The sequence below is a fragment of the Phoca vitulina genome, unplaced genomic scaffold (genome assembly GCF_004348235.1).
Source record: "Phoca vitulina isolate PV1807 unplaced genomic scaffold, GSC_HSeal_1.0 scaffold48, whole genome shotgun sequence".
Taxonomy (NCBI): Eukaryota; Metazoa; Chordata; class Mammalia; order Carnivora; family Phocidae; genus Phoca; species Phoca vitulina.
In genome coordinates this window covers 5,486,636-5,493,215 of record NW_022589751.1, presented here as the reverse complement: position 1 = coordinate 5,493,215, position 6,580 = coordinate 5,486,636, and the positions used below count along the sequence as shown (strand labels likewise).

General features: G+C 42.0%; 1 pseudogene; it reads right to left on the bottom strand.

The window, feature by feature from the left end:
• Window positions 1-594: 594 nt before the first annotated feature.
• Window positions 595-1,234, bottom strand: LOC116649488 (annotated as a pseudogene).
• Window positions 1,235-6,580: the final 5,346 nt, after the last annotated feature.

Sequence of the window (6,580 nt, the reverse complement as noted above, 5' to 3'; positions counted from 1 at the left end):
TCAAGAGCACAGTAAGTCCCTTTGTTGTGAGGAAGCAGCAGTGGCAAGACAGCCAGAATAAAAGCCACTTTGTTTAACATTCCAGAGGCGTTCCCAGTGTCTCCCAGAGTCCTCATTAACTACCTGGAGAATTACCAACTTCTCGAATTCTCGGATGGGATGAGTGCCTCCTTCCATTGCCTTTCACCAAACCTTATGACACCTGGATGACGGAAAGGCTGCACTTGATGAGGAGAGAAGAGGAAACGGAGACTGGGCACAGAAACAGAAGAGCTTTGGCTTGTGAGATTTCAAAATCACAGGCATGGCTTACCCTCTTGCAAGTAGAGGCAAAAGATGTCAGCATTATTGGCAGTCCTAGGCACAGAGCTTTGGGATTGCAATAATAACGGGTTTCAAGGCATGGGGCGTAGGCGAGGGAGGGCCTTTTGGTTGCATGGAGGGGTGAGGGGCTGTGTCCAGCCTGGGCCAAGCACGGGGCCAGAGAAGGAGGACTGTGAATGCTGGCTGTTTCTTTATTTTTTCTTCCACAGAAACTGCTCACACATTAACATTGGTACTGCAACACAACCGTTTCCAGTAAATACGCTGAGCTCACGGAGGTGGCAGAACAAGGTGAGGCTCAGATGCGGGAGAATTCTTATTTCTTCTATTTTTCTTGTCGTGGTCCCACTTGGCTGAGAAGCCCTGGATCGGCCTGACCTTCTTGTCGAGCATCCTCTGGGCCCTGCCTGGCCACCCACTCCTCTTCAAAGGTGTGCGGGAAGGGGCCCGTACACACGGTGCTTCTCCCCCCTCAGCACCGTAGCGGGACACCCCGGAAGAACATGGCGGCGCCCACCACCGTCTTGCACTCGTGCGTGCTCCTGTTCATGTCAGCAAAGCTCTCGCTGAACTTAATGCGGTACAATTCAACATTTTTCAGCAGTGGAGAGGCTGCTCCAGGGGGCCTCCTCCTTTTCTTTCAAGGCCTTGCGGCTGGCAGAGAAACTCCTGACGTGGGCCGCATCAGGCAAGCGCTAGTCGCACCGGTCGACATAACCGGGCAGAGCACTGTCTTCACTCTTCACATGTCCATGTGCTCGCATACACACGGAAGTGGAAATGGCTCGCTCGCCAGTTAGGCTAAATACTCCGGTCACCAACATCCGGCCGCTGCGCCGGGAGCGGCCAGCCAAGCCGCCGTCTTCGTCCCCTGTGCGCAGCCGCAACCGGAAGAGCGCTGTTTCTTTAGACTTGGAACCAGGAAGTGCTGGCATTAAAACTAGAGTAACAGGATCACGGGGAAGCATCTCAGAGGTTACAAAATAATAGCATTTAAGTCATGTTCCCTGGAGTTCTAAAGATTCTATGTGAACATGTTTCAAGGGCTGATGTTTTCTGTGAGGTATAATGGGATGTGGGGCTGGTCCTTCCCCCTCATTTTAGCATCACTTTGTATCTATTTTATACACTGGGATTCTGAATATTATTTATTTTTGTAGAGGGTTATGTACTTAAAAATTGTTCTTTTTTAACTTCTTCACTTGACAGGAAAGGAAGGTGACTCTCTGAGACTTAAAGCCAGTTCATGACATAACACTATGGTCTTCACCACCACCCCCACTCCCTCACTGTGGTGGTGCCATGTTACTGTAAATCAAACAGGACTCAGAAAACCTGGCTGGATTCTTTTCTCTCTGAGAGGCGCATTTATTTTTCTCCAGTTCCCAAAACCCAAACTAGTACCCAGATTTATAATATTTCATGTACACCATGGTCTGGAAATAGGACTGACCTAAGTTGTGGTGGACAGGGTTGTCTGTGTGGTGTGATACCTTCCCATCTAACTGGAATTCCCACCATGGGTTGGGCCAGCAGTTTTCAAATGAACTCAGGTGTCAGTGCACCTGTGGAACATCAGAAATTATTGACTTACTTAATTCCATCAGACAAACGAGAAGCCACTCTCCAGCAGAAAAGCCAGCTGGTAAAGCACACATAATAACTTTGTAATCACACACACTGTGTTAGTCATTAAGACTAGTCACACATATTTTGGTTCTCCTGGGCACATGGTGAGCTTGCACTTCCTGCATTTTCTTTCATAGGCATTGCCATATAACATGGTTTGGTGAGAGAAATGTGAATGGAAGCTTTTTTTTTTTTAATTTTTTTATTGTTATGTTAATCCCCATACATTACATCATTAGTTTTAGATATAGTGTTCCATGATTCATTGTTTGTGCATAACACCCAGTGCTCCATGCAGAACGTGCCCTCCTCAATACCCATCACCAGGCTAACCCATCCTCCCACCCCCCTCCCCTCTAGAACCCTCAGTTTGTTTTTCAGAGTCCATCGTCTCTCATGGTTCTTCTCCCCCTCCGATTTCCCCCCCTTCATTCTTCCCCTCCTGCTACATTCTTCTTCTTCTTTTTTTCTTTCTTAACATATATTGCATTATTTGTTTCAGAGGTACAGATCTGAGATTCAACAGTCTTGCACAATTCACAGCGCTTACCAGAACACATACCCTCCCCAGTGTCCATCACCCAGTCACCCCATCCCTCCCACCCCACCCCCCACTCCAGCAACCCTCAGTTTGTTTCCTGAGATTAAGAATTCCTCATATCAGTGAGGTCATATGATACAAGTCTTTCTCTGTTTGACTTACTTCGCTCAGCATAATACCCTCCAGTTCCATCCACGTCGTTGCAAATGGCAAGATCTCGTGAATGGAAGCTTTTAAAGTCAGTGCATGATGCTTCTAATTCCCTTCCCTATAGTACAGTCTTCGTGGAAGTCTATGTTGAGATGGAGCCCTTGTTCATCAGAGTCACAGAGTTGCTATGATAAGTTGAGCTCTTTTGCCAACATACATCAAATGTGGTATGAACAAGAAATACATCTTTGTCTGTTTAAGCCATTAATAGTTTGGAGTTTTGTTACCATAGCAAAACCTAGCCAATTCTAACCGACACATTCATTAAAAATAAAGTAATAAGCTGTTAAATGGAGCACTGCTGATTTCCTCCTAACTTGTCTGTTAATTCACTTGTTCATCTCCAACTTTAGAGATCCACTACCTAATAGCCACATGATTGAAAAATTCATATTAAAAAGATTTAAAACTGTATGGGAAAAATTATACTAAATGAATAATAACTATGTGATCTGATGAAAGCTTATGAATTACCTTACGTGCATTAAAAAAGACCACAAAGGCAGCAAACAAATAATGACAAAATCATGATATATGATATTTAATGATATCAAATACCAAAATCAATGATATTTAATGCACCTTAAATTAGTATCAATGGCATCTGAACCATTAATTTCCATTTATCATCCCTTATTCAAGAGGACTTCTTCAGGATTACTCTTCTTAACATGCTAAAAGATTTTTTTCCTGAATCTGGATCTCTGTTTCAGGCTGTATGCCTTTCTGATTTAATGACAAAAAGTAGTTGCCATTCATTTCCCCTTGTCCTGCTATGGTACCAGATAACTAAAATAATTTGGATTTCTGAGACTGAAATTATTTTGTGCAATCCATATTTAATTTTGCTCTCAAGCTCTCTTATAGGTATATACTCCTAAGCTCTGCTCATGCCAATGTCACATCAGCTTTTATGTGGCTTTCAAGTAATTTGGTACCAGTTTTGGTTCCAATTTCACGTAACTGTATGGCTCTAAATAACTTACTCAGCCTTTAAGTCCTAATTCCTAATTGCTGAAAGAGAGAGGATCTCATTGGATCAACTTGAGCCAGGTGTTTAGTCTCAAAACAATCAGTTGTAGGCAGAAGAGGATCATGTGGTACATAGGGCTGCCTTTTCCTAGCTATAAGGAAGAAGGAATCCCAGAGAGGAGAATGAAAGACATTAAGGGCCTCTTTAGCACAGAGAAACGGGTATGCTTAGCAGGAAATGCTTGTGGTTACAACAATAACAAAACATTTATAGAAACAAATTGCATATTCTAGAATTCCATGTGAGGGTTTGGAAGAGGTTATTGTTTCATTTCTTACCTGTTTATTTTGTTGACTACTAGCATTCACTAGTGGAAAGCAATAGTGAGTGCCAAAAATATAAAATTTCCCAGAGAACTTTAAGTAAAATTTTTATCCACCAATTTATATTTTGTATAAATTAGGAAAATCTCCTTAAACATTTTTATTTTAGTGGTCTAACACTTTGAGTTGGCTTGTAGGATATTGTAGAAGCATTGAGTCAGACAATAAAAGCAAGAGCATTATTTTCATAAGCCTCAAGTGGTCATGAGGGTAGGGACAAAGCAGAAGTTCTGATCCTTTTCTGTCCATAGAGTCATTAGGGGACCTTAAAAACAATGTAATATCCTCACATACACACCCCAGAATGACAACCCAAGAAAACTGATGATACCAAGTTTGGGTGAAGATGTGGAATAACTGAAACTCTCACACAATTCCGGTAGGAGATATAAATTGCTATAGTCACTTGAAGTAATTGTTTCACAGTGTCTATTAAAGCTGAACATAGGTATACCCAAATGACCCAGCAATTCCATTCCTAAGTATACACTCAAAAGAAATGCTTGCATATGTTCACTAAAAGATACATGCTAGAACATACACGATTTATAATATCCTTAAACTGGAAACTACCCAAATGTCCATCAATAGTAGAATGGATCACAAATCGTGGTATATATACACAATGAAATACTGTTCTGCAATGGGAATGAATAAACTATAACCATAGCAAACAATATGGATGAATCTGAAAAGCATAATTCTGAGCAAAAGAAGTGAGACATAAAAGAGGACGTTCTATGTTTTCATTTACATAAAATACAAAAACAGGCAAAAGCAACCTATGTTTTGGAAATCAGGATAGCAGTTATCTTTGGTGGGAGCTTTAGGTGCTGGAGATCTTCTGTTTCTTGGTCTGGGCTCATGGGTGTCTGTGAAAATTCATTAACATCTACATTTATAATCTATTCACTTTTACGTATATATGTTACATTTGGATAAAAAGTCTTTTTAAAAAATCAGTGATGCTTGGACCCCACTCTAGACTAATTCTGACTTTCTGGAGGTGGAGACTGAGTACAGCATTTACAAAGCCCTCCGGGCAATCTTCATTTATAGTCAGGGGTGTGAGCTACTTATTGGTCTGAGAACTGGGAAACCTGGAGTTTGATTCTGGCCTTGGGTAAATCATTCTCCTGCTCTGGGCCTTGGTTACCAAGTGACTTAGCAGGTGACTGTAGGTCCCTTCCAGACCTGTTGATCCTAAGGCATTAGCATGACTCTGTTAATCCAATAGATTAGTTGACATAATAGGTTCTGAGGGGGATATAATGGAAAATAGATTTGGTGTGGAGGCACATGCCAGGATTGTGCTCCAGCTATTTATTGGCCCAGCACAATAGTGAGTACAAGGGTGGGTGGTGTCCAGATGAAGACGTATAGAGGACATGGGAACCTACCTTAGTCTCTTTCACAATTTTACCTGTAGATGGAACCAAGTAGAATTTAAAAATTTTTTTTAATTTCAGTATAGTTAACATACAGTGTTATATTAGTTTCAGGCGTACAATCCCAAGTGGAAATTGAATTCACTTTTTTCAGTTTGATCTCATCATCTCTTTGGAATAGGCTATGAATAGTCTGGGAAATAAAGTTGCAAAAAATATCAACACTTGATGGAATCCTATAACTCATTTGGTTTAGTAGTTTGCAACCATTTAAATATAAACTGTCCCCCCACCCCAAAAATAAGCTCTCCCCCACTGTTTTTCAAATTAAATTTATGCAGAATCCAAAATTATACCCAAATAACAAAAATGAATGGGTTCCTAGGGAGTTAAAACGTTCATTTTTTTTAGTGAACAATATTTCATTTCTTGAGGAACAACTTACATGATCCAACTTTCTAATTTTATATTTGGGTGAATGGTATCCAAACAAGAGAAATGACTTGTCCTAAGTCACACATTAATTAGGGACAGAGCCAGAGCCAATCCTGTCTCCTGATGTAGTGATTCTTTTGCGCATTCAGCAAGCATCTGCTGAGCATCTACATGTGCCAAGTACTGTGCCAGGCTTGTGAGATCTGATGGTGAACAAGCCATAGTGACCATGGGGTTGCCAGTCCTCCATCTGGGCCTTGTCGCTGAGGTCTAAGCTGGTGTCTGTCACCTTCATCTCTGATTATTCCAGGAGTAGGGTCTGGCTCTTCACAGTCACCCTTGGGATGGCACTCATGGCATTTGGAAAAACAGGACTCTAAAGAGGCTCTCCTCTCTGAGGATGCTTTGGGGGTGGTTCAAGATGGGCTTGTCTGCAGGTGTTAATGTGTGGGAGTGGTGCCACTCCAGTTTGCCCATCACTGACGGGTGTTGCGTAGGCTGGGAACTGATGCCAAGAAATGGCTGTGCCTTGGAATACTGACCATCAGCTGACTGTCCAAGGAATGCCTACAGTAGACTAGTGACCCATTACTTTAGTTGGGCCACTGATCTTGGCTGAGGACAGGACCCTCTCTGTTCTAGAAGGAGCTGTGGTTCAAGAACCTGTGTTACAAGTAAAGATTCATGAGAAATGAGG